General features: G+C 45.5%; 1 long non-coding RNA gene across 1 annotated transcript in view; it reads right to left on the bottom strand.

The window, feature by feature from the left end:
- Positions 1-27,935, bottom strand: part of LOC123859550 (uncharacterized) — a 162,116-nt gene that overhangs the window by 103,230 nt on the left and 30,951 nt on the right. Inside the window, exons 2-5 of the long non-coding RNA XR_010410924.1 lie at positions 24,661-24,737; positions 9,345-9,441; positions 2,177-2,297; positions 71-456 (exon numbers count right to left, since the gene is read on the bottom strand). This is a non-coding gene — a long non-coding RNA (uncharacterized LOC123859550). The remainder of the gene's footprint in view (positions 1-70; positions 457-2,176; positions 2,298-9,344; positions 9,442-24,660; positions 24,738-27,935) is intronic.

Genomic DNA, 27,935 nt, shown 5'->3' with positions numbered 1-27,935 from the left:
CAAATTCTGCTTGAAGTAACAAGCATTTTTGTGTCCAACAACAAGCATTGCAAGTGAACACACATCTTACCTAGTCGCAGCACTTCGTAGTGTTTTTCCACATACAGTTGCATTCCACCTTAGCCCCAGTAGGGTAGGCGGGATTGTTGTCTTTATAGACAAGGAAGAAGATTACGGAGTGAGTCCTTCCACTTTTCTTGCAGTTGTAGGTGAATTTAGCTTAGCTGTCATGAGCATCAACAACCAGCCTTTCCTGTCCTGTGCCCGCACTTCACAATTCTGCGACAGTGATGTCTGTCTGTCTTGCTTTCTATGCCCCTCAGTTAAAGGGGCATTTTTATTTGAGTGCAGTGACCACATCAGATTGCCGAGGACCGGTTCTTGGCACAAGGGAGTTGTGCAGTTGTAGGACAGGCTATGGTATGAAGTCAAAAAATAACTGAGCAAATACAGGCCCTGTGAAGAAAGAAACCAAAGGATGCTGAGAAAGAGAACATCTTCAGTAAAAGTGATCTATTTTGGATAGGGTAGCCAGGGAGGGCACCACTAAAGAGTTCACATTTAAGCTGAGACCTGATGGATGCCGATTTGCTCCCTGGCAAAGGACCTTGGCAGGACAGAGATAAGGAACAGTTACCTGAAAGCTTAGCATGTGTAGGAGCAAAAACTGTGTCCATCCTGAGAACAGGACTTCTGGGGGGAAAAAAATGGGAGGTGTTGCCAGGAGCAAGATCACAAAGAGATTTATGCCTCATCAGGAGTTTGGATTTTTATTTTGTGCAATGAAAAGCCATTGCCTGCTTTTGAGGAAGGGAGTAGCATGACTGTTTTAAAAGTATCATCCTGCCTTCTGTGTGGTGAATGGCTTGCAGGGGACAAGGAGGAGCTAGGAGAGGGGGAATGGTGGCGTGGGAGAGAGACTCCGGGACAGAGGGGGTGTAGGGAGGTGGACAGATCTGGAGTCATTTTTGGAGAAAGAGGTCACAAACTTGTCTCTGATTCAGAGTGGGTGATGAGGAAGAGAGAAGAATCAAGGACACTATTAGGTCTGGGGCCTAAACAGCTGGGTGGACGGTGATTCCATTTCCTCAGATGGGAAACTAGCAGAGGCCCAGGGTCTGGAGGGCACATTTGGTGGAGAGAAGGGTGCCGAGACCTGCCTGCTCCCTTCCTTTCCTCGATCTCTCCACTCAGATAAGTCATTCTTTAGGAAGAAGGACAAGAAATGTGGATCCCATACCTTCTCCTCTTAGAGAGATAAGGGGACATTTCATCGTGGACATGTAAGAAAAAAGTTATAAAAGTTCACCCTAAAATGTAGATTTTATTTTCAGTTTAATTCACCTGGAGAAAGGAGTAAAGAGAAGGAGTAGGGAAGAGACAGAGAACCATGTAAATAATGCATGCCAAACTACCGTAAGTGCTAGAAGGAACCTTGTCTTATTTATCTCTGCATCCCAATACCTATTGCTATATTTGACACAAAAATATTTGTCGGACTGAATTGTCATACAAAGTATGACTGAGTAGTGAGAGATGATTCTGAATGAGGGGATCAAGGAGTTCTTGGAAGAGGACGTAAAGCCTTACCTTGGCATTTTCTTTATATTTATTGTTTCAATTCATAGAATTACTCAAATGTATAGTAATATTATGGTCCTGGTACTATGAAGAAACTTCTTTAACAAATCGAGTCTCTACCTAAAGATCTTGGAATAAGAGAGTGAATCAGTCCAGAATAAGTCAAGACCACAATGTTTGTAAAAATTAGGACCACAGTAGACAGGGGTTAAGTACATGAGCTTTACAGTCTGAGTCTCTTCTCTACCACTTACTTGCTGTGTGTCCTTGGGCAAGTTACTTAATCCTTCTGTACTTCAGTTTCCTCATCTACGTAAAGGAGATTTCTTTCTTTTTTTTTTAAAAAAAGATTTTATTTATTTATTTGAGAGAGAGAGAATGAGAGACAGAGAGCATGAGAGGGAGGAGGGTCAGAGGGAGAAGCAGACTCCCCGCCGAGCAGGGAGCCCGATGCGGGACTCGATCCCGGGACTCCAGGCTCATGACCTGAGCCGAAGGCAGTCGCTTAACCGACTGAGCCACCCAGGCGCCCCGAGGAGATTTCAATAGTAACTATCGCAAAAACTTGCTGTAAAGATGGTGTTAATATACCTACATGACGTAGGATGATGCCAGGCACGTCACAGAGCTGTACTGCTACTGCGATAGGCGGTCGAGCAGACCTGAGGGTCGTGTAGCTTAATCCATTCCAAGATGCACACCCTTGAAAATGATGTCTTAAAACAGGAAGGTACAAAGGAGAAATGTTAAAATAAATGGTAAATAGGAATATATAATACAAGCCAATAATTAAGTATTCTTTTCCACTTAAGCTGTTCTTAAAATCCAAGGAATTATGGGGCACCTGGGTGGCTCAGTCAGTTAAGCATCTGCCTTCGGCTCAGGTTGTGATCCCAGGGTCCTCAGCAGAGAGTCTGCTTCTCCCTCTCCCTCTGCCTGCCGCTCTGCCTACTTGTGCTTGCTCTCTCTCTCGCTGTCAAATAAATAGGTAAAATCTTTTTTTAAAAAATGCCATTAAAAAAAAAATCCAAGGAAGCAAATATACTTTTTCCTCTTGGACCCATGAACTTTGAAGACTCTCTCTTATCTATTTAACTGAGCAGTGTAATTTTTTTTTGGGGGGGGGGAACAGTGGGAGAGGGAGAGAGAGAATCTTAAGCAGGCTACATGCCCAGCACAAAGCGGGACGCAGGGCTCGATCCCATGACCCTGAGATCATGACCTGAGCCGAAATCAAGAGTAGGACACTTAACCAACTGAGCCACCCAGGTGCCCCAAGCAATGTGATCTTTTCAATGGTATCCAAGATGGAAAGTTTTCAGAATAAAAATATGGCCTTATAAAATGAATACCTTATAGGCAATACCAAGCTTCGGTGAAGATGTGTGGAGAAATTGGAGCGCTCAAACACGGCTGACAGGAATGTCAAATGGCATAGCTGCTTTGGAAAACTGTTTGGCAGTTCCTCAAAAAGTTAACATACAGTTAACCATATAACCCAGCAATTCCACTTCTAGGTATATAATCCAAGAGAATTTAAAACATATATTCAGGGGCACCTGGGTGGCTCAGTCAGTCAAGCATCTGACTGTTGATCTGGGCTCACGTCATGGTCTCGGTGGTGAGATTGAGCCCTGCGTTGGGCTCCACACTCAGCGAAGAGTCTGCTTGTCCCCCTGCCTCCCCCTCTGTCCCTCCCCCCCGACTCATGTTTGGGTGCTCTGTCTCTCTCTAAAATAAAGAAATAAAATCTTTAAAAAAAGTAAATAAAACATATATTCAAAAACAAAAACAAAAAATGAAGGAAGCATCTATTCATATAAAAATGTATGCATGAATGTTATTGCCGTATTATTCATAATAGTCCCACAGTGGTAACAACACAAATGTCCATCAGCTGGTGAATGGATGAACAACAGGTGGTTGACCACACAATGGAATGCTATTTAGCCATAAAAAGGAAACGAAGTACTAATACATCCTTGGTGAACCTTGGTGAACCTTGGTGAACCTTGAAAACACTATGCTAAATGAAGGAAACTAGTCACAAGAGGCCACATCTTGTAAGACTCCATTTATATGAAAAATCCAGAATAGACAAACCCACAGAGACAGAAAGTAGATGAGTCATTACCAGGGGGTAGAAATAGGGAATGAGTCACTCCTAATGTTTACAGGGTTTCTTTTGGGGCTGATGAACATGTTCTGGAATTAGATAATGATCATAGTTGCACAACCTTGTGAATATACCAAACGCCACAGAATTACACACTTTAAAAGGTTGGATTTTATAGTATGTGAATCAATTCTCAAAAAAAAAAAAAAATAGCTTAAGGGAGCGCCTGGGTGGCACAGTCGGTTAAGCGTCCAGCTCTTGATTTCGGCTCAGGTCGTGATATCAGGGTTGTGAGATCGAGCCCTGCATCAGGCTCCGTGCTCAGCAGGGAGTCTGCTTGATGATTCTCTCTCTCTCCCTCTCCCTCTGCCCCTCCCCCTGCTCTCTTTCTCTCCCTCTCTCTCATAAATAAATAAGTAAACCTTAAAAAAAATAGATTAGGGTTGTTAACCACATCCCTGTTTGCAAAGTCTTTTTATACATCATTGTCAAGGATATAAAGAATGTGGGGTTATTTAACAAAATAATATATGTAAAATACCTACACAATAACTGCACAGGGATTTTATCATTCCAGATGAGATTGGAGTCACAGGTTCAAGAGTTACACGGGCCACCGGACTGCACAATGCTCCAGGGACTTGGCCCGTGTGCTCCACCCCGCAGGTGCTGAGAGGATCATACAGTGGGGAGAATGGGGAATAAGGCTTAACGAGACTCCGTCTGACTTGGGCTTTGCCGCTGACTTCGTCTGTGCCCTTGTGCAGTTTACCTCTCTGCTCTGTTTTCGTTTCTCATGTGTTAAATGATAGCTTAAAAAAAAAAACTTTTCTCCTACCTCCCAAGTATTTTGAGAATCAAGTGAAACCAAGTACCTAAGTTGACTTTGCAAAGTTGATATGGGAGCTTACTCACCGCAAGCTAAAGAGCACCCTGATGGAAAGGGATCCCTGGAGAACGAGGGCAAATATTCTGCAGAGGGCCTGCTCTGTGCCCAGCACTGTCCTAAGCGTTTTTCCAGGAATTAACTGGATTAATCCCTACAAAAATCTTTTGAAGGCCGTGTTATTTTTATCTCTGTTTTTCAAGTGAAAAACTGAGTGTAAGGAGATTAAGTTATTTCTTAATGTCACACAACTAGTAAGAGACCCAACCCCATAGTAAAAGACTCAGACCCAAGTGCCCCAACACCAAAGCCGGCGCTTGTAACCTCTAGCGATGTTCAGTGTGTCCCCATTTTACAGATGAGGAAACTTGTGAGACTGCACCTGTAAGGCCGTAGAAGGCAACGAACATGGACCAGGGGCCCACCATGCACCAGGCTGTTTCTCATACGCTGTCTCACTGCCATGGCAATCCCACGAGGCAGCTACCATACCCATGTCGCTGTTGGGAAAACCCAAGGCACATAATAACCTACCTCAAGTCACCACCTGAATAAGTCATAAAGCTAGGCTTTGAGCTCAGTTCTTTCTGACACTAAAACCCCTGCTCTTTCCACATACCAGGCCTGGGTAGAATTTACCTTGATGCCAAGAATAATTTACACACACACACACACAACGTAATGATGTGGTACGCTTTTGCCAATGGGTTCAAAGTCTCATCTGGATATAAGGAGGGCAGCCCATATTTTACATCTCTCCGGCCAGAGATGCTGATACACTGGCAAATATTTCTTTTAGCCACTGAGCAGGAACAGGCCTGGGATATGATGAGTTACACATCACAGAAAGACAAAACCCATAATGACGATGCTGGCAGAGTCAGCCCTGGTGGAACTAGGAGCAGGTGGTGCTGAAATTAAAAAGTAACTGGAAAGCGGGGGAAATGGTGGCATACTTCATTTAGACTGATAGGCAATTTTTGGTCCACTCCCATGGAAATCACTTGGGGATAACCTGGAAGTTATTAAATGCACTGGGCTTGTGGAAAGACCCATTCATTACTGAGTCCCTGCACCCGAGTTCCTGCTTAGCAAAATGTCCACATCCCCAGGCCTGATTTAAGCCTAACACAAGAGGCCACAGTAAATCCTGTCACTTAGCAAAAGGCAAGAGAAGACAGCACCTTCTCAGAGATATAATGGGGCTGCGGATGCAGCATGCAGGTGCCCAGAAATATCTAAATATAGGGAATAGACTGAAGTGACTGCATTATTTGTATTTTCCTGAAATGAAGGTTTCTTGTAATGAAATTCCAAACCTCAGACACTGCAGTGGGCACCACAGCCCATGACACCACCCCTTCTGCACCCCCCATCACTCTTGGGCCTCTCCTTCTGTTTTCTTGTCCCCCCACCCTTCTGCCAGGGCCATGGAAAGACAGGCTGTAAACCTAGCTGTCCCGCCCATCACTGGCCATCGCAAGCCCACAGTTCCACTTGCACAGGCCGTAAATGTGGGCGTCATCTTGGCTCCTTTCTTTCTTCACCACCCACTCCCAGGACAGCAGGAAATTCTCTCCCTCTGCCTCCTAAAGATGCCCAGGATCCAGCCATTTCCATCAATGTCACCCTCATCCAAGCTGCCAGCATCTCTCGTCTGAATTAGGCAACAACTTCCTAACTTGTCTCCCTGGTTTCATTCCTGCCACTCTACAGTCTTTTCTCAATTCTGCAGCTGGCATGATCCTATTAAGAAGTGAATCAGATTATGTCATGTCTTTGCTTAAGGACTCCTTCTGATGGCTGACCCTCAATAAAAGGTCCAGGTCCAATCCCTCCAGCGGCCCTCGATGCTGTCACGGTGGGTCCCTGTTACTTACCTTACCACGAACCTCAGCTCTTTTCCCCACCTCCCCACTCTCTCTGGACCTGCCCCCTTGGTTTCTTACTGTTCCTCAGATGGCCCAGAAGTAGGGAACCTCAGAAGCAGAGCCCACCAGGGCTGTGAACAGGCAGGGTATCCACCTTCAGGAAGTCCAGTCTAGTGGGTGGGACGCAGTGTGTCTATAGTGAATGGAGAACAGTAGTATGGTGCCTCTGGAGAGAGTAGGGATGTTGAGCAAGCAAGCCATGGACAGCTGAGTGGGCAGCACTGAGAGGTGACAGTGAGCATGCCGATCTCCTACTGGCTCTCTTTCAAGAGAGATGAGCTCATCTCCATAAGCTCAGTGCCCAAGGCCCATCCTGCTCTTTCACCTACCTTCCCGTTCAGGACACCCTGTGCTCCTAGGTCCCTTCCTGGGTCCCCCTAATGCCACCCATCCCAGGCTGCTAAGAGCTCCCCAAACCGGTCATGCTGTTCCATACTTGAGAACCTTCACATTCGCTATATCACAAAACACCGATCCCTCTCCTTCTTCATCCCTCCCTCAATATTTAAAAATCAGCTTGTGGCAAAGCCAGACCTCCATCCATTTCCCCACACCTCCTTCATGCCCTGTCTACACACATGCAGCACACACATACACACACCCCATGTGATTTAAGATACTCTTCCTCTCTGCTCCTATAAGGCTGCGTGCTCACAACTATCACACTGCTTCATCCCCTGTGCTGTAATGACTGACTCGCTTATCCCCGCCAGACTGTGCACTCTTTATTGGCAGGGACTGATCTTGCATACATCTGCATCCCTTGCATCTAAAACAGTGCCTGGCACATGGTAGGTGCTCTCTCAGCTCCATACACACGCATTGGACGAATGAAGGAATGAAAGCAGGTGTTCTATCAAACCGAGGCAGGTTTGACAGCAGGTATGGGGCAAACCCCATTCACAGGCCTGGAGGTCTGAGCCAAACCTCCTGCATTCACAAGGCTGGAGAAAGCAGAGCAGGGCTGGTCTTTCAAGAAGTAGACCACGCCCAGGTCATCAAAGTGGATGCTGAGGTACAAGAAAGAAGTCAGAAACTCAGGTACCACCACTGGAGGAGAAGAGGTGGGATTGGTATCAAAAACAGGACAGAAGACCCCAAGATAGAGAGGATTTCTGATAGCTGATGGAGATAGAAGAGGAGATGGGAGATGGAAAGAAAGCCAAATTGCCCCTGTTGCCAAGAACAAAGGTGCGCAAGGAGCCTGGCGCCTCGTGATGCTGTGCAGTGTCCGGGGTGTGGTGTGCCAGCCTTCATCCATCCAACTTCGAATGGGCTCCCTAGTGATCCTAGCAGGATCAATGGGGCCATCCCTTGGCAGAAACTAAAATAGGTATAGTTCTATTCCCATAGTTGCCCTCACAGCTCTCTCCCTCTTTTTATCACTTCCCTTCCAAAATGTGCGAGGCAGGAACTTCAGTCACTGCATTCACATTTCACAAACAAGCTCCTGAGTCAGATTGCTTCTGTTTAAATCCCAACGGTGCCACTTGCTACCAGTGTGATCTTTGGCAAGTTGTGTGCTCCGCTTTCTCCTCTACAAAGAAGGGATGATCATAACGGTACCTACCTCACAGGGCTCTGTGAGGATGAACTGAGATGCGTAAAAAGCGTTTAGTCCAATGACTGGTAGACAGTACTCAGCTATTGTGATTGACGTCACGCTAGTGTTTAGAGCATAATGGTTATGCACACAGACAATGGAGCCAGACTGCCAGGCTCAAATTCTGTCTCCACCTATCACTAGCCCTGGGACCCGGGACAACTCACTCACCTCAGGTACTCACCTCAGTTTCCTTATCTGTGCAATGGAGATTATAACAGACTTACCTCAGAAGGTTGTTAGGAAAATTAGGCAATCATTATAAAGCACTGAGATCAGTGCCTGGGTTATAATCAACGCTACCTAAATGTTTGTGGAATAAATACGTCATTCTTTTTAAGGAACCAGAGGCTGATTGAGTCCCTGCTTCCTGAGATCCTTGCATTTTTTCAAAAGGCCCAAGGGGACAGCAGTCCTTACCCCCGTGGCCTAAACCAATGGACATAGGCAATATTGGAGGTAATAGTAGGGCCTGCTGGTATACCCCAAATAGCACCCCATAAGCACCAGCCCTTCCTCTGTGCTATACCTCTGGCTTCACAAGACCCACGCCAGCCCCGAGCCTGTGGGGAACACAGGATGAGTCCTGATGGCATATAACAGAGTGGCGGGAGGGAGTGGGGCCCCCGCTAAAAACAGCTGACCCAGTATACTGGCTCCTGCCACTGGATCTATCTCCCAGCGTCTTGGAAGTTGCTGACTTCAGCCTTTCCAGAGGCAAGCACCGTCCATGGTCAGAGACAGCACTGAAGCGAGCATGCAGCACAGCTGTAAATCTGCGAGCCATATTATTTAAGAGACCTGGCTTTCTTGTGTTGCAATATCAAAGCAAATCTGCTTCTTGCTCATAAATCAGCAGGGCTATTTCTGTCCTCAGCCACTGTGCTCAGCCGTCTCGAGATGCACACAGCATACATTTTACTCACTTGGGAGGTACAGGTTGACAAAGTACAGGAAGATATGTATTAACCCTCTCCCAAAACTCAGTTCTCACAACCCTGCCTTCACGCTTCTTCCTTGTCCTAGGATCCTAGGTCCCCAGCCTTCTCTGCAGAGCCTCAAACAATATAAAGTGAGCCCCTGATATTGAGTTACCCGTGGCGGCTCTCTGAGTAGATAGGGTGGGTGCTGTGAAACCCAGCTTACAGATCATGAAACTGAGTCTCAAAGATACTAAGTGAATTTCCCGAGATCAGACAGGAGACAGGGCAACCTGGGCTAGCTCACCTCTCCTCCTCCTGCTCCAATATTCTTTTTGCAGCCTTCAATCTCTCTTATCATGAATTTCTTCATATGCATAAAGCAAAGACGTGCAGGAACTCTCCTGGGGGGGAAAAAAAAGTAATCTCAGCTCAGAATTTTGAAATGAACGTTGATTGAGACTCTGCCACGTGCCAGGTATTTTCCAACACATCAGCAAATTGTGTGGTGACACCAAACCTTTCTGTGGCTTCCTGTCACCCAGAATGAAACCCAGGGTCTTAGCGTAATGTACAATGACCTTGACCCTGCCTATCACTTTGGCTTCATCTACTCCAACCCAGATGACAAGCCTCACTTCATCTTTCTGTCCTCTGGGAGGTCAGCTCTGATGCACCCCCACCGCCTGCTGGGTGAGGTTCTGGCTCAGCATTCCTTAGCACCTCCCACTTACTATGCAAGTAGTACATTCCTGCCGGTCTTTACCTGTCTGTCTCCTCTTCAGACCTTGAACTCCTTAAAGGCAGGAGTATCGCATAGCTTCGGGTAAAACAAGTAGGTGCTCAATAAATGTTCCTGGACTGAATCCTCACTACCATCTTATAAAGTGAGCATTGTTATCCTCGTTTTACAAATGAGGAAATGGACGGGCTCCTGGGGGGGCTTAGTCAGCTGAGCATCTGACTCTGGATTTTGGCTCAAGTCATGATCTCACGGTTGTGAGATGGAGCCCCCGGTCAGGCTCCGCACTTGACATGGAGTCAGCTTGAGATTCTCTTCCTCTCCCCCTACCCCCCCACCCCCCACACTTGTACTCTCCCTTTTCTCTCTCTCTCTCTCTCTCTCTCTCAAATAAATAAGTAAAATAAATCTTTAATAAAATGAGGAATTGGAGATTCATATGCACTGAGTAACTGTCACCATTGGTCCTTCAGGATGGTCCCCAGCTCAGACTAGAATTCAGCTCCCAACCTCTAAGCTGGAACGCATGCCCGTGTCCCCTCCGCATTGCCTTACTCAACCTTGGATGTGTCATCTGACTCCTGCTTTTCCAACCTGAGCTAGACACTGAATTCACCCCGCCACTCAGTGCCACCCAAGGCAGAAGGGAGAAAGAGCGTGTCTCTGGATTCTCACCCCCTCCACTCAGCACGCCTCCACCATCTCTCAGAAAAGGATGATGCTTGTGGGTCACCCTGGGAGGAATGTTGCTCTGTGCACATCCTCAGAAGGCTGACCAGGACAATGCTTGAGGGTAGAGTATTTTCATTAATTGACAAACATTGAATGTTTACTCTGCCAAGCATTTCCCAATAACTACACCTATCAGAAAAGAGAATAGACTGGGCCATGCCTAGAGGAAAGTCTCTAGAAGCAGGGTGAGCACCTGGGAGGAATGTTATAAGCAGAGACAGAAGTACTTGATGGGGGTGGTTTTAGGTATCTGCTAAGGTCCCTAACTTTGGAGCTTATACCCCCATAGCCCTGGGGACCCTATTTTTCCTGCCCTCCCTATCTCGACCCCTCCCCCACTCTTCTGAGCACTGGAAAAAGCAAGGGCTTTGGAAATGTAACTAAACTAATTGTGCGGAAGATTCTAAAATGTTCCTTAAGTACGGCTGTAAGTGATTTTGTTTCCAATACTTGCTGGCAGAAAAATATTACCTCTGCATCTCAATGCAGGGGAAATAAGCAGACTACACTTGGCCAAATTCATTTATTTAAGTTATTTCCTAAAATGAGTGTAATTTGGAAATCACTAGTATTATTTTCTCCCAGTGCAGGTTAATGCCTTCTACATGGTCTCTGGAAGGGACACTTCTCGCAAAGAGAGTTATTAGTTTTTTATTTAGAATGTACTGTATGGGTGATTTGTGGGTGTAACAAACCTGAATAATTTAAAGGAGTCTTTATTTGCTGAGAACTGCAGTTTAAAAAAAAAAGTAGATTTTAAATCTTTAAACTTTCAGAGATTAAGAGAGATTGGCCGGGGATTTATTTGTAGCAGGAACTTCTTTTTCTTATGCTTGCGTCTTTCCCAGTATCCATTCTTCTTTCTGCCTCCATCTAGAATCATGTAATGTCAGCGCTGGAAGAGCCTGTAGACATCCATCCTTTAGAGCAGTAGTTTTTCTACTTCTTTTATGCAAAGAAAATCTTCTCGCCACTAACCCTAAAGCAGGGGAAACCAGAGCTGCTCTTGTTGGAGCTTCTTCCTGCCCTCAGCTCTCTACCCTTGTGCAAAGCCTCACAGAACCCCCAAGGAACACACTTTGAAAATCAGTAGACCCCTCATTTCACGGTAAGAGAATTGAGAGCAGAGGCTGAGGAATGCCTTCGCCAAGGTGACTCGTCAAGTCTGAGGCAGACCCAGGATTAGAAGTGTCTCCTGACCCCACCTGCAGAGATCCTACTAGCTGTAGCTGCTTCCTGCCCTTGATTTTGCCTTTGTAACATAGACTATCAACCATCCTTCAAGTCCCCATCTCTTGAGGGGAGTGTGAAGTCAGCCCCTCTCAGGAACATAGTACAGACTCGCACTTGTTTGTGTCGGTGAGGATAATCATGGCTGACCAGGGCCACGGGCTCTGGGCAGGAATGTCCTCAGGACACTCGTGCCCCTCAGCAGCCATCCTCAGTCTCCAGCATGGCTTGGTGAGTTTTTCATTTCTAAGCAGGGCACGTTCTTCTGCGGTCCCCTTCCAAGGAGCAAATGGTGACAGCAATCCAGAATGCTGAATCAGCAAAAGAGAAGCCACTTTGCCTGCAAAGGCCCTGCAGGGACCCCACACCCTCTGTCTCTCCTCACCATGCCTGAAAGCCCAGGCCTTTTTCCTGGGAATTGGGGTATCCCGTGCTGGCCAGCACCCACCAAAGGCCTGTTCTCAGGTCCCCTACCCCACACTGCTTCTGCAGGGAACCAAGGGCAATTTTTGTTTATTTTTATGCTTTTTATTTCTTTAAGATTTTATTTATTTATTTGACAGAGAGAGAGCACAAGCAGGGGGAGCGGCAGGCAGAGGGAGAGGGAGAAGCAGGCTCCCCAAAGAGCAGGGAACCGGATGAGGGACTTGATCCAGGACCCCGGGATCATGACCTGAGCCTAAGGCAGATGCTTAACCAACTGAGCCACCCAGGCATCCTATGCTTTTTATTTCTAAGGAGAGGAACATCTTGTTACATCAAAGGTCTTTCATTCTGCTACGGACCTCGATGAATTTCAATCTGAATCTTGGGGTAAAGGCTTGAGAGACCTCAATCTCATTGCATGAGGAAATGGAAAGAGTTTTTTTGTTTGTTTGTTTGTTTGTTAGAGGTGAAGGAGTGGACAGGAGAGGGACACGGGAGGGAGGGTTAGGAATATGGAGGCTCTGTACCTGGCAGAAGGCTGGCGTCCTATTTGTTAAACTGACTATAGGAATTTCAAAAAGCAAAAGTCCCTCACAGGAAATTTTTAAGTTATCTGTGTTACTACAACCAAAATCCCTCCCATTTCCCCACTTCCAGGAACGCTTTCTATCCACCCAAAAGCCTTGTGGTGGGTGGCTTTCCTGGCAGAAATCAGGAGAAATTGCTGAGTTCACATCCCAGTTGGTATGGCGGGGAACCAGACACATGAGCAGGGTAGCAAGAAAATCCATAAAGGGAGGTAATTAAATTAAAGCTGGAGCTCTAAGCCAGAGTTGAACACAAGAACAGAAGACTCCAGCAAGTCTCCATCGTCCTGGGTAGGGTTTAGCCCTCACAAACTCCATGAAATGGGTGTTTGAGTCTATCTGGTTTCCATTTTAGTGGGTGGGGAGGCACCATCTGATGTCTAGTTTATACATCCGCTAGCCATAGTATATAGAAACACAGATCTTGCCAGCGCTGTCGGTGGACTTGGTGAGTTAGGACAAAGCAATAGTCATTCATTCAAGCTGGCCACATTTGCTGACTCTCACTGCAAGCTAGACACATTCACAGGAATGGTCTTCCTTTCTGTGAAGTATATTTATGCTTGCCTGGATTTGAATACTACCAGAAATCCTTCTTCAGCCCAACCCCCCCAAGTGCTGACAGGGCCACGTGTGACTAGTGAAGTCATAAGATCACAGGAGATGGATTGTTTCACTCCAAAGCAAAAAAGTATAAAACAGGCTCCCAGAATATTTTGCCTTTTTCCTATTACTCTTGATCAAGACCAACAGCAATTACATACAGATGCAGGCCACTGCTGAGTGTGAGGTCTAAGTCAGATCCGATCCCCAGGCTAAGGGAGAATTTGCACACCTAGCAATTTGGGGAAACAGAGGAAGGACCTTAGTGTTCCTCTCCACTGTTCTCAAAGTTGAGACAGAAAAGCCTTCCCTGAGGAGAAGAAATCAGGGTAGAGGTGGAGAGGGATTAACAGGTGGCTGGAATGAGGGTAGGGGAGCTGCATATTTTCCGGGAAGATCAAAGGAATGAGCATGTCTGACCAAGGCAGGTAGGGCCCCAGAGTGGGTCTATTTTTCCCTCCACTGCCCGAGGTTTCTTTCAATAGACAACCCAGTTCCATTCCCCATGACAACATCTCTCCAATCGACCACATCTCTAGGCAGGCAGCCCTGGGTAGAGGCCACAGGGGTACTCTTGAATCCAGAGGTTTGGATTCCAGCCTCGACTCTGGCCCTTTCTGGTTGTAGGACCATGAATAGGTCATTCAGCCACCCATGCCTCAGCTGTATATTATTTAGGAATGAGGCGTCCAGTGCTTTCTTTTTTAAGGAGCAGAATCCTTTCTTCAAGTCAAATCTGATTCAGAAGCTCCAATATAGAGAAGAGATCAGAGCGGAGTTGGTTGGAAGAAAGTGAAGGTGACCATGTCAGTGCCTGAGTCACCCACTGACGCACTGCGCTGCAGGGCACCATTCCACAGAACACACGTGGGCGGTCCCCACCCCCGTGGAGCCATGCAGCGGAGCTGTACTAGCTCTGAGGCTCCACACAGCACAGCTCAAAACGTCACTGGACAACAGAATCGCCCTCCACTTCCGGCCCACCATGCAGATACGCTTACTCCACAACAGACCAGCCACAGGGCTAATCCCAGCTCTCCTTTGCCCCAACTTGGCCTGGTTCCACCCCAGGAGACTGGAGTCTGGGCAACTGTGGATGAAAGAAGAGAAAAGGGGGCACCTGGGTGGCTCAGGTCATGATCCCAGGGTCCTGGGATTGAGCCCCAGTTTGGGCTCCCTGCTCAGTGGGGAGCCTGCTTCTCCCTCTCCCTCTGTCTGCCGCTCCCCCGCTTGTGCTCGTGCTCTAATAAAATCTTTAAATAAAAAAAAAAACAAACAAAAAAAAAAACAGTGCCCATCTAAGTGCTTGGCTGTGGGTACCTCGATTCAAAGGTAAAACACACTGGGGTGCCTGGGGGACTCAGTTAAGCACCTTTTTTTTTTGAGAGAGAGAGAGAGAAAGTGGGAGAGCACATGTGAGAGGGGGAGAGACAGAGGGAGAGAGAATCCCAAGCAGACTCCACATTAAGCATGGAGCCCACTGCGGGGATCGATCCCACAACCCACAAGATCACGACCTGAGCCGAAACCAAGAATCAGACACTTAACCAACTGAGCCACCCAGGCACCCCAAGCATCTGACTCTTGATTTCAGCTCAGGTCATGATCTCAGGGTCCAGGAATTGGCCCCACATGACCCCTCATTTCTGGGCGTGGAGACTGCTTAGGATTCTCTCTCTCCCTTTCCCTTTGCTGCTTCCCCCACCCTCGTGCATGCAAGTGCTCTCTCGCTCTCTAAATAAACAAACAAATATAAAACACACTGAAGGAGGAGATTGCCATTGTGTATGGAATGTGGTCTGGTTTCTCAGGCTCCTTCCGCCACTCACCGGCGGTGTACGTAGCCTCTGACAACTCACCTGTGAAATGCGAGAGGAATAAATATCTGCTGCACTTGTCTGTTTTGAGGAACGGAAGGGAAGTTTATGTTAAAATATATGTCAACCATAACAGGTGTATCGCTTAAGATACTATTATTATTGCGTTATTATTATTATTTTTAAATTTGACATCTTCCTTGAGGTGCTATGGGTTTTAGTACATTTTTTTTTTTTAAGATTTTATTTATTTGCGAGAGAGACAATGAGAGAGAGACAGAGAGCATGAGAGGGAGGAGGGTCAGAGGGAGAAGCAGACTCCCCGCTGAGCAGGGAGCCCGATGTGGGACTCGATCCCGGGACTCCAGGATCATGACCTGAGCCGAAGGCAGTCGCTTAACCAACTGAGCCACCCAGGCGCCCGGGTTTTAGTACAATCTTTTATGCCACTGAATCTCAAACTGTGATTCAATTAATGTTTCAGGAGTTCTGTAAACAATGAAATTACATTTTAATTTTTTAAGAAATTCAAGTATTTTTAAACTGTGATTCAGGGCTATGAAAGACAACTACAGTGGGTGCCTGGGTGGCTCAGTCAGTTAAGCATCTGCCTTTAGCTCAGGTCATGATCCCAGGGTCCTGGGGTCGGGCTCCCTGCTCCTCGGGGAGTCTGCTTCTGCCTCTCCCTCTGATGCTCCTGCCAGCTAGTGCGTGCACACTCTCTCTGTGTCTCAAATAAATAAAATCTTGAGAAAAAGAAAGACTACAGGATGCCCGCAGAACACTGTGGTGGGGGGAGGGGCTGCTTTGGATTCACGGAACAGGGAAGACTTGCTTGAGGAAGTTATCACTGAGAGCTAAAGGATACAGGGGTGCAGGGAAGGCCAAGGGAACAGCATGAGTAGACGCTCCACAGCAGGAAAGAGCATGGAGTATTTAAAGAAGTGGAGGCAAGAAGGCCAGCGTGGCTAGAGGGAAAAAACAATAGTAAGAACCAGGAGATGAGGTTAGCGAGGGAGGCAGGCGGGAGCCAGACCAAGCTCTCAGGACCAAGCTAAACCTTATGTAGGATTCAGAAAGTTTACTTCTCATTTTTTTCTCAATAGCGAATGTATTTTCCTTCATTTGGCCACTAGTCAGAATGTGAAATAAAAATACCAAAATATTAAGGCCCCCTGGCCAACCTGACCAAGAAAAGCCCCAGAGCAGCAGGGCATGAGGGCTTGGTACAGAGGGACGCTGCAGAAACGTTTGCTGCATGAATAAGTGACTGAAAGAATAAATGAAAGCCCTCCAGTTTAAGTACTAGTTTATCAATGATTCTGCCCAAAGAACTGGAAACGAACTCAGAAGGCCCTCAGCTCAGGCTAGAGCTTCAGCCACTGAGAGGACCACGCCACCCCACCTTCCACAGCAGAGAGTGGATTGCTGGGCTTCGGTTCTTGTCTTTCATTTTAACTCACCTTCCTATGTCATGAAATCAAACACCCATACAAAGTCTCTAAATTAGAAGAGGCTTTTAAAGCATGTCGTGTAAAGCCTTCCACTTCCTCTCTCAAGCCCCATACCTCAATTTCTTTCACCCTCCGTACCCACTGATCTCCACTCTCTACCCCCAGCACCTCCTGCGACCAGCGTCTTTTCGCCTCTCCGACAACCATGAATGTTAACATGATTCTTCCATAAGCCAAAACCTGCCCTTCCATAGCATCCTTTCATGAGCCTTAGTTCTAGTCCTCTGAGGATATACAGATTAAGTCTACTTCCTCTTTTAAATAAGAGCCTGTCGGAAATTTTCTCCCTCCCTTTGCTCCATGGAAATCATGTTTCAGCTTTAGATTGGAAACTTGGAGTTCTATCCCCAGTGAAGATTCCAGCATCCCAGGTTCATGGGCACAAAACACAGCGCTCGTAGGTGGTGTCTATATGTCCTTGTTATGTGCTTTAGGTCTTCACATGGGGAGTTCAGTAAAATAAACATTAGGACCTTTGGCAGCTAGAGCTAAGGTTTGAGTTCAATTTGAAGTCTCCTGTGAAATATGTTGGGTGGTTTGAACTCCGACACTTGTGAATATTAGCTCACACAGTAAAACTATCATGATTAATTCAACCCAACTGGAGGAAGTTATTGGCAGGGTGCAGGGTAGCAGGGGTTACTTAAAGCATTGCTTTTTGAGAAAGCAAAGTTGCATGAAGATTGAATGATTTGTTAACCCCCAGAGAAGGTGTTACATATAGGTCAAACCTGAGTTCATTGGCGGGGCAGCGGTGGTGAAGGGCTCCAGCTATAAATTCACCTTATTTCAGCATTTATAACAATGGGGCTCAGAAGAACTTTGAAGAGTGTCCACAATAATTTAATAAAGCTTATTTTTGTTACATAGGTCTGCTTGAAATAGGGCTATGATCTTTATCTTTTTTTTTTTTTTTCTTTACGACCAACCACTAGGCAGAGCGATTTCTTGCCCTCATTGTCAGAAGTAGGATTCTCCTCGTTCTCTCAAGCAGACATCCGTAGCAAGAGAAGGAAAGTTCCATGACCCCCTGAAGCCTTTGGTCAACAGTGTGGCATACCATGGCAGTAATCTCTGGGCCCCCATTTGGCTGAATGACTCTAATTCTAACCCAGATGTACTCTTTTATAGCTTAATGATTTGTTCTTCCAGGCACTCTGATGAAGTAGAAACAGTTCTCTAGAACCCAGTGCAACTAGTTTTTATTCCTCATTTCTGTTTCTAATTAATTGTTGAGCAATTAGATTGAAACGTGATCTGCAGCAATCACTATAATATTGCACCGTGACAGATTCTTAATAATGATCTTGCATCACCCCCAAAAGTAAGATGCACTGGAGAAAGAGGGAAACACTTGCAGGGCAAATCTTTCTTAATTCATTCAATTACAAATGCGATATTTTGCACTGAAACAATGCCTATTATCTGAATCAATTAGGTCTTTCAGCAAGCACCCTGGCAAATGGGATGGATACAGGAAGATGCAGAGGTTAAGTGAGTAACTGGAGGCTGAAATGATGGGAGGCCGTGGCAGAATCCAGCAGGGGATCCCTCTTGCTAACTATCATAGCCCTGAGCCAACAGTCACAATCTAAATTAAACACCCCTAACCCAAGAGAGTCACAGAGATGTCACAATCACACCAGAAAAATTACAACCAGGGCTCGCCTCAAAACTCTGAACACACATCAAAGGAAGAGGGTACACTGTTCTTACCCTCGATTTCTTCCGTTGGAAAAATGACGGTGGTGCCATTTCTAATTCAGTGTTACGCTGGGAAGGTTGCAAATTAATTACAATTATGCCTTCTTTGTGCCAAGTGATAATTTACTGCAATTAATTATCAAAAGATCTACTGCTGTCAATTATGATACTTGCTCTGGGGGGGGGGGGAGGAGCTATTTGTGAACATCTGAAATCTGTACCAAAGTTATGTTTTGCCCTTTTTTTTCCCCACTTCCAATTAAGCTAGTATAATTTGTTTTCATTATACCAAATACAATGGAAAAACTAACAACATTACTCTAACCTTTTTCTTAATCTAAACATTATCTAGACTTCCACTGAGTCAACACGCCTATTGTTACACCTGCAAGTCGTACATAGAGGGAGGCATACTTCAGAATTAATGAGCGCAGCTGTGGTCTCTCTTACATTCAGCACTTGTAAAACAGACCTCTTTAAAGTGCCATTATCACAATATTGATAGAGTTATTTATAGCATTGCAAACGCTCCCAGTCATAACAGAGGGCTTGTTATCCACAGCGAGTTCATGCTGCTGTCATCCTCTGGCCTCCATCCAGCGCCAAGGAGCAGGCACCAGGTGGACCATCTTTCACAAATGAGCTCTAAAAGACATCTGACAAACTTTTCTCAAAGTGAACATGATCGCCAGGAGCCAGTTAGGTGGCCGAGCCAATGGGGCCGAGCCTAGGTCTATGAGACATGCCACCATGAACTGACCCAGCAGAGTTCTGCTGGGAAATAGGAAACGCAAGGGCAAGATCAGTGCTGCTTCTTTCCAAATAAGTCAAAGAGATGTCCTTGCTGTGGGGCAGTGTCAGAAGTTGTCTGTCTCCATGCCTTATTCCACAGAGGGTGATCTTTTCTTCTTCTCTTCGTGCATAGAAATCCTCATTTGCATCTTTTCCCCCACTAAATTTTAAGCTATTGGTGGGTGAAGCATACATCTTATTTTTCCTATTATCACATGTAATCACATCACATTCTATCGTTAGCACTCTCTATTTAAGAATTCTTTACCTTGCACCAGCCATGTGGTAAACACTGCCCAGGTCCCACAAAACGACTGTATATATAAGTCATCCTTTCTTCCCCAATGTCATAGTCTAGAACAAGGTCCTGTGTTCATCTGCTAAGGGGAACACTCTGGGACCTCTCTGTAGAGAAAGTGAGGGGTTGCTGGAGTAGAATCTAGGTCTCCAGACTCCACGGCCCAGGCCCTTACAAGAGGCTGCCTCAGAAACCATCTGTCAGCACAAGGGTGAGAGAGCCGGACTCAGACATCCAGACCTTTTTACAGGAGTTGGGGGATCCCCTCCAGATGTCCCTGAATCCAGGTGGTAGGGCTAAGGGAAAGATCCACAGTGGCTTACAAGGTCTCTGCAAAGTAGGTGACACTCTGCCTGGGACCCTCAGAGAAAAGTGACAGCAGATGGGCTGATTCCCTGTCACCTTTCAGGGGTGCCCATGGAGGTGGGAAATCTCTAGATTTTTGCACCCAATTTTAGGGACTCACAACCTTATAAAGCCCAGCCAGGGATGCCCCTCACCCATGGGTGGTGGCTATGAATGGGCCAATTGAGAGAACTGTGTATCAGTTGAATTTAAAATTCCCAAGGGTGATGGCATGCTTTGGCACTGGGGAAAATGCTGTTTATCAGCCTTCCTCCCAGAAGCACATTCTTCCTAAACTGGTTGGCCTGGCTTACATGAATAGTTAAAGCTAGCCAGTCATTCTGTATTTTGAAAATGTGTGTTTGGATTCGTGGATTTGATTTCTTTTTCCTATCTGGCCTGTGATCAAATTCACCCCACCTCCCCCACCCCTCCACCATCCTCAGGCGTGCTCCTTGAGAGTGGTAAAGATGCACACATGCAGATCAAACCTGCCAAGTGAATAGGTCAGGGCCTTTGCCAGCCCCCTCCACGCCTGGGAATAACAGAAACCCAGCTGAGAGGGAGAGATAAGCCCTAATGCATAATCTTCCCCACCCATCCACATCTGAGTTTGCAAATAGGCATTCTAAAGTGACCCTGGCTCAGAGGGTTTTCAGAGTGATGTGTTGCAGCCAAACCCTACCCGGAGTTTCATTCCATGGATACTCAGCTATCTCTCACCTGCATGGGCACCCTAAAGGGAGACAGGGTATGCACCCACCTGGTGCAGAGTAGCCTGTCACTTATCTCAGGGTGCAAGGCCAAACAGTTGCATAGATTGCAGAGACCTTGACAGTGAGTTTCCACAGGCCTTCCCCCTAAAACCCACTGCCTGCGTTTGTGGATAGTACTAACGAGGATTTTTCCCTTGTAAAGGGCAGCTCGGTATGGCGGCTTCCTACAACCTGGGCACATTATTTCCAAAGTGCTTCTCTGAGAGGCAGCCCCTGTCATGGGAAGAGCCCGGTGAGGTGGGGGACCCAGGATTCTAGTCCTACCTCTGTATTCCAGTCACTTTTTCCTCTGAGCCTTAGCTTCCTGTTCTGCAAAATGAAGGGGTCAGCCTAGCTGAGAGGTCACAACCTCAGCCGCCCTCTGGGAGCAGGCAGGGAACACATTAGGACAGGAGCACCCATCGGGGAGTGTTTGCCACTATGGAGAGCAGAGAAAGCCGGCCCCACCTACAAAGGCATTTTTATTCTAAAATTTTAACATGTGTTTGGACAGTAAATGTGTCTGCAATCTAAATCCACCCTGTGACTGCTAGTTGCAAACTCTGGCTATTGATTACAGTCCCAAAGCAAAATGATACTATTAGAATTTCAGCACTTTTTTTTTTAATTTAAGGAGACCTTTATTTCAAAAGGATTGAGAATGTTTGAAATAAAATCGGTGAAATTAAATATATTTCAAATGTGAAGTTTTAGCTGAGTCCCTTGGCTGGTACTGGTTCGGCTGCTGCCTTGGACATCAGTCCCCTCTGCCCCAGGCATCTGGGACCGACTGTGTGTGACGGAGTCCATGCAGGTGGGCTCTAAACGCTCTCTCATAGGGTTTAGCCCCCCAGTGCAGCTTTCAGGACCACGGGCTCTGGGCAGGAGCTCCTCACTGCAACAGTTTTTACTTCTCTCCCATCCGCCCGGGAAGGCTGACCCTGCCTGCAGGCCTCACCCTTCCTCTGCGTGTGCAGGACAAAAGGTAGGCAGAGGTGCAGATTCCATTCAAAGCTGGCTCTCCTTAGGAAGACTTGTTGATGATGTTATTGGATTCCCAGCAGTCCCCTGCCTGGCCCTTTTGCCTGTGGGAGGGGAGGGAGGAAGAGAGCTCCAAGGCTCCCCATTATTCTGGCAGCAACTATATGCTTACCTCGATCGCTATAGTTTTCATACTGCATTATTAGTTTTATTGTTCCTGCGTTTGTTTCTCGCACTAAAGCTAGAAGCTCTGCGGCGCCTGGGTGGCTCAGTCGGTTAAGTGTCTGCCTTTGGCTCAGGTCGTGATCCCGGGGTCCTGGGATCGAGTCCCGTGTCGTACTCCCTGCTCTGCTGTGAGTCTGCTTCTCCGTTTGCCCTTCCTCCCTCTCGTTCTCTCAATCTCTCTCAAATAAATAAATAAAATCTTTAAAAGAAAAAAAAGAGCTTCTAGCTTTTTTTTTTTTTTTTAAGATTTTATTTATTTGACAGAGAGAGACATAGCAAGAGAGGGAACACAAGCAGGGGGAGAGGGAGAAGCAGGCTTCCCACCGAGCAGGGAGCCCAATGCCGGACTCGATCCCAGGACCCTGGGATCATGACCTGAGCCGAAGGCAGACGCTTAACAACTGAGCCACCTAGGCGCCCCTAAGCTAGAAGCTCTTTGAAGGTACTTTCGTGTCCCAGGTACCTAGCACACTGACACATAGTAGACTCAACACATTTTTTTAATATTATTCCTTACTTCTTGCTTATTGCAAGGATGTTGAATTTATATAAACAAATAAAAAAAGATAGGGCATTCTGAGCTTGGGTGTGGGGGGAAACACAAACATAATAAACATAATGTATAATTATATATATGTATTTGCATTTGAGGTCTGTCTTTTCCACTCCAGTGAATTGCCAGCACCTAGCACAGTCCCTGGCATGTGGTGTGTGCTGAATTGATATTTTCTGAATGAATGAATGAGGAGAAGAAAAGCATTTTGCAGAATTTCTGTTTCTGTGGGCCTACCTAAATTGTTTTGGCTTCCCTGCTTTCTCGAACTCACCTACCACCCTCTCCCATCTTAAGCAGGGTGTTGCTATTTCTCTGTATCTTTGTGGTGGCTGAGAGTCTGGAAATCTTGAAAGAACACCCTATGAACAGCTTGTGTACATACATGATCAACCAGACTGACAGTTAAATCAGAAAGGTCTTTTTCATAATTCAATTAAACTCCCTTAAATGTAGACATTAGTCAGGGACAACATTATTGATGGAGTCTAACTGCATATATTTTCTTACACTTTCACTAAAGCCTATGTTTTAAGTCACTTGAAAGACTACTTTCGTTTCTAAAAGGGAACATGCCAAAGCAAGGTTTTAATTCATTACCTTTTGGACATACTGTCATTCCCCAGCTAGCACCAATCCGTTACAGAATGTGATAGTCTAATTCCTTATAGGACTCCTAATCCACCTTTTTATAAGAGTTAGCTTCTGGAAAATTCTGAAAGCCTTTCCGCCTTTCATTCATTTAGTCAATCAGTCATTTGACAAACATTTGTTGAGTCCCTATTATGTGCTAGAAATAAAGAGATGAATAATACACACAAATGTTCTCTAGGAGCATCCAATCTGATGGGGTAGGTAGATGAATAGTTAATTTCATGTAATGTGCACAATGAATAAGAGATTTGTACAAGACACCATGATAACCCAGAGGAGGACAGAGCTGATTCATGGAGGAGAAGTCAGGGAAGGTTTTGCAGAATGATGTGGGAGCTGAGTTTTAAAGGTGATAGGAATGTGTCAGACAAATAAGGTGGGCTAAGAGCATTCCAGGCAATATAACCACCAGAGCAGATCCATCCACCAGAGCAAGTGAAGAGTAGCTAAAGCACTGCATGTCCGAGGTGGAGGAGGAGCAAGTCACCAGGAAGGAAAGGCCTTCTGAGGGTAATAGGCACATCCAGCCTTACACATCAGAACGAGGACCCTAGTGGCCATAAGGGAAATGGCTACAGGACGGTAGGTAGCCCTGTCTAATAGTTCCTTCTACTCCTCTGTGCTACACACTGACCATCCAAGGCTGGGCCTTCATTCACAAGTGAAGCTGAACCATTCTGGAATCGAATGGATTATCAAGCGACTCTTTGAGCTGACTTTGGAACTTTGGTAGAGAATAGGAAAACTCCATGGTTTATTTATCTAATCTGACCAGTCCAGTCCTACTGTCCCTCCACAATGAAATGCTCTCTGCTTCTCTGTAAGTTAATTCCTACACTTGCTTCAAAACCCAGCAAAGGCCAAAGCACTGTTTTCTCCAGAAGCCTCAAACTTGACTGAAGCCCCTTTTTTTAGGCTGGCTAGTGTCTCTGCTTCTTCACTTTATCATATCACTTCTCACAAGACATTGTAGTTCCTATTTATCTGTTCTCCCCACCCCTGGCCTTCCCCTAGTCTCACTAAACCATGAGTTTCTGATGGGCGCAGACTGTGTTTTACTCATTTTCAATTCTCAGGACTGAGCTCAGTACATGGCAAATATATCCTATTTGTTGAATGAATGAGTGAACAGGATGGTGGTGGGTAGGTTAATTCCAATAGTCACAGGTTTTTTCATAGATGTATTTAGTGTGATATGCAAGGATTCAATCTGTTTGCTAGATCTGGAAATTCTGACACAGATGATTAATAATTAACCTCAGAGCACTGACCCCTAGGAAAATGCTGATGCTTTTAAATTGTTTCCTTTATAAGCTGTTAGAAGTGAAAATCAGGAGTTGCCGATTTGAGCTCTTGCCCTAACACTGCTACCTGTGTGAACTTGGACAAGTCATTCTACCTCTCTGAGATGAGGAGCTTGGTTTAGACAGTTTCTATCAGCTCTGTCTGGGAGAGTACCATTCAACAGGGTCAGCTTCGTATCTTCCCCAAGAGCAGGCTTTGGGAGTGAGGAGGGTTGGGGGGAATGGTGGATTTCAGCCTTGGGCATGATGTGCAGCAGCTGAAGTACCAGAAAAGGAATACTGCTTGGAGTGGATTTGTTCCCTACCGCTGCTATAACAGATAACCAAAACTAGGGTGGGTTAAATAACATAAACATATTACCTTACAGTTCTGTAGGTTAGAAGTCCGACCTGCATCTTCCCGGGCTAAAAATCAAGGTGTTTGCAGAGCTGTGTTCCCTAGAAGAGAGGCTCTGGATGAGAATCCATGTCCTTGTGTTTCCTGCGTCTAGAGGCTACCTACAGCCCATGGTTCCTGGTGCCACTCTCCATCTTCCAAGTCAGCAACACGGCTTGACTCTGACAGCTCTCCCATCCTCAGATCTCCTTCTCTGAGTCTTCTCTTTGGCTCCGCCCCCCCCCACCTTCTACTTTTAAGGACGTCACAATTACATTGGATCCACCTGGTTAATCCAGTATCATCTCCCTATATTCAAGTCAGCTGATTTGCAACCTGAATTCCCCTCTGCCGTGGAAGGCAACATATTACAGGTTGCAGGGATTGTGACATTGACATCATTGGGGGACCATTATCCTACCACCACATGGGAGAAGGGAGCAGAATGAGCCAGTGTTAGGTATTTTGAGGAGGAAAGCATTATAGCGTGGTGGAAAGAGCTCTTTCCCCCTGTGGCTTTGAAATTAGAGACTTGGAAGCAAACAACAACTCCTCCACATGATTGCCCATGAATTTGAACAAATCATGTGATGTCTCTGAGCCTCAGTATCTTCATCTGTAGTAGGGATAACAATAACTACCTCCCAGAAAAATCGAGAAGATAAAACATCCCTTTAAGTCAATAAAGCAGTGTTTGGCCAAGACTAGGTACTCAGTGAATGAAGGAGAGCATAAAGTTGGTTTCAGCTGCACCACTGAGCTAGCAGAGGAGCAAAAGGAAATAGGGCCTGAAAGGTAAGCATGATCCATACTGTGAAGAGCCTTGAATGCCATATTTAATTTATAGACCACGAAGTGCTATCAAAGGCACAGACTGAAACAGTAGCGAATGGCTTGAGTGTTCACCAAGCAAGCAAGAATGTCTGATGAATTAGGATGAGCAGCTTTGGCATGACAATTCCCTAAGGACAGGTATGCTAGGCCTCCTCACATCTCGATTTCACATTTTAAGCCAATAAGTAGAAATAAATCCCCCAACTCTGCTGCTGCTAGGGGCGAACAGCATGTTGCCTCCTAAGCGTTCAGTGCATGGTCACACATAATTTTAACTCTGCTTTAACTTCAGATTCATAGATTTACAATTTATCCAACATCTGGAACACCAAGGGCATTGGAAAAGCCATTCTGGGAGCCTGCCACTTACACAGTGGTGCCTCAATACACATTTGTTGATCAAAAATCCCAAACCTGAGGAAAAAGAAGACTTGGAAGCTAAACGAGATCTTTTGAAGTGGAACGTAATTTGAAGAGTTTAACTCTGACCCTATTGAAAATCGTATTTTGCAACTGAACAATAGGTGAAAATCATCAGTTAAGGTTAGCAAAAACACGCAGGAGAGAAAAAAAGAAAATCTAAAATCTTTGTTCATGTGAAGGGAGCATTTTGGACTTATTTTCATTTTTGTCACAACCACACACACACACACACATGCACACAACCTGGAGTAATATATGATTGCAATCATCAGGCAATAACTTTGAACATTCAGAAAAAGTCTCCCTCGTTCCTATGACTATTACATCACAAATATTCCTAACTAATATTTGCTAATCAATAATAAGTTGTTTTGTAAAATTTTCCTCAATCCACAAAGTACCTTTTATACGGCATTTCTAGTTAGCTGGCTAGTTCTACATAAATTGATACATTTTTGACACTTAAAAAATAATGCTTTTTAAATAACTATTTCCTCCTCATTGTAGGATAACACACGAACGTTGTGTTTATTGCATTGATGATCTCTGCCAGTGATGTGAATCATTTTACACTCATGGGTAGTGAGTTCCACATGTGTTGACTTTAACTTCCTGATTTAGAACGCTTGTCAGAGCCTTCATCACAGACCACAGTGTCATTGTGTCTCCAGAAGGTTCCTTTTAATTTGTGGGGCGCCTGCTGGCTCAGCCAGTAGAGCACATGACTCTTGATCTCAAGTTGTAAGTTCAAGCCCCACGTTGGGTGTAGAGCTTACTTAAAAAACAAACAAACAAAGAACCTCAAATGTATGTTTGTTCCTGAGCAAAGAGCAGAGGAGACAAGCTGATATTTGTATGACTGCTTTCTGAGCTGGCCTTCCATGGACATTATCTCACTTGGTCCTCACATTGACCCCGCAAGGGAGCAATTATGAGTCCCATTTTATAGATGAGGGTGTGAACCTTAAAGTGTTTAGTATCTTGCCAATGGTCTTTCCACCAGTAAGTGACAGAATCAGATTTGGACCCGGTGTTCTCCGCCATCAACGACTCTAGTTTCACTTCCATCTGCCAGGACAACTGGAAAAGGACCATGAAGATAAAACAAGTCATTGGTGAACCAGAACTGATGCTAAAACCTACAGGATGGGGTCTGAGAGTCATCCTTACTCTTTGACTTATGTTAAAGAAAACATCACTGAACTAGGAATTACTAGTTTATCTCTAAGAAGAAACCAAGAAAGAGTTCAGTCAATAGATAAATCCCTGAATTGCGGTTGAAAGCAGATAAGAATAACAACCATAATCATGATAATGTTTACTGAGTATTTACCATATGCCAGGCCTTCTTCTAAGCACCCTAGAGATAGTAATTATTTTATCCTGCAACATCCCTGTAAGGTTGGTACCATTGTCATCCCATTTTATTGATGAGAAAGTAGAGGCACAATGAGGTCACAAGGTAAGCAGCAGAGCTAAGAATCAACGCAGGCAGTCTGGCTTCAGCTCCCATGCTCCTATCCACTCACCCACACTGCCTCTGTAAAGAGGATTCCAGGTCATACAATATCAATGAACACAGAACCACGCTGATACAAGAGGGTCTTCCCTCCACAGAAATAATGCCTGCATGTTTCCAGAACTTTGCAATTTATAAAAAAGGACTTGTTCATTATTGTTCATATCATTCATTCATGATTCATCATCTCAGTTGATTCTCATAACATAGTCTGAATGTGCATTTTTATCCATACTGCACAGAGTCTTGCATTCATTTTAACAAATTTGTATTGAGCACTTGTCTTGAGCTACCTTTCAAGGTAGAAAAGTAATCAGAAAGGATCTCATCCTTGCCTTCATGGAACTTACAATATAGCGGACAGGACATTCTTTAGTAAATAATCACATGAGTATGTAATTACAAATTGTACTAAGAGCTATCAGGAATTATGAGAGCACATAACAGAGGATGACCCAGTTACACATTCGAAATCTCACTGATC

The sequence above is a fragment of the Mirounga angustirostris genome, unplaced genomic scaffold (genome assembly GCF_029215605.1).
Source record: "Mirounga angustirostris isolate CCGP_5_RB_7025 unplaced genomic scaffold, mMirAng1.0.hap1 SCAF_4, whole genome shotgun sequence".
Classification (NCBI taxonomy): Eukaryota; Metazoa; Chordata; class Mammalia; order Carnivora; family Phocidae; genus Mirounga; species Mirounga angustirostris.
This window is presented reverse-complemented; position numbering and strand designations above follow the sequence as displayed.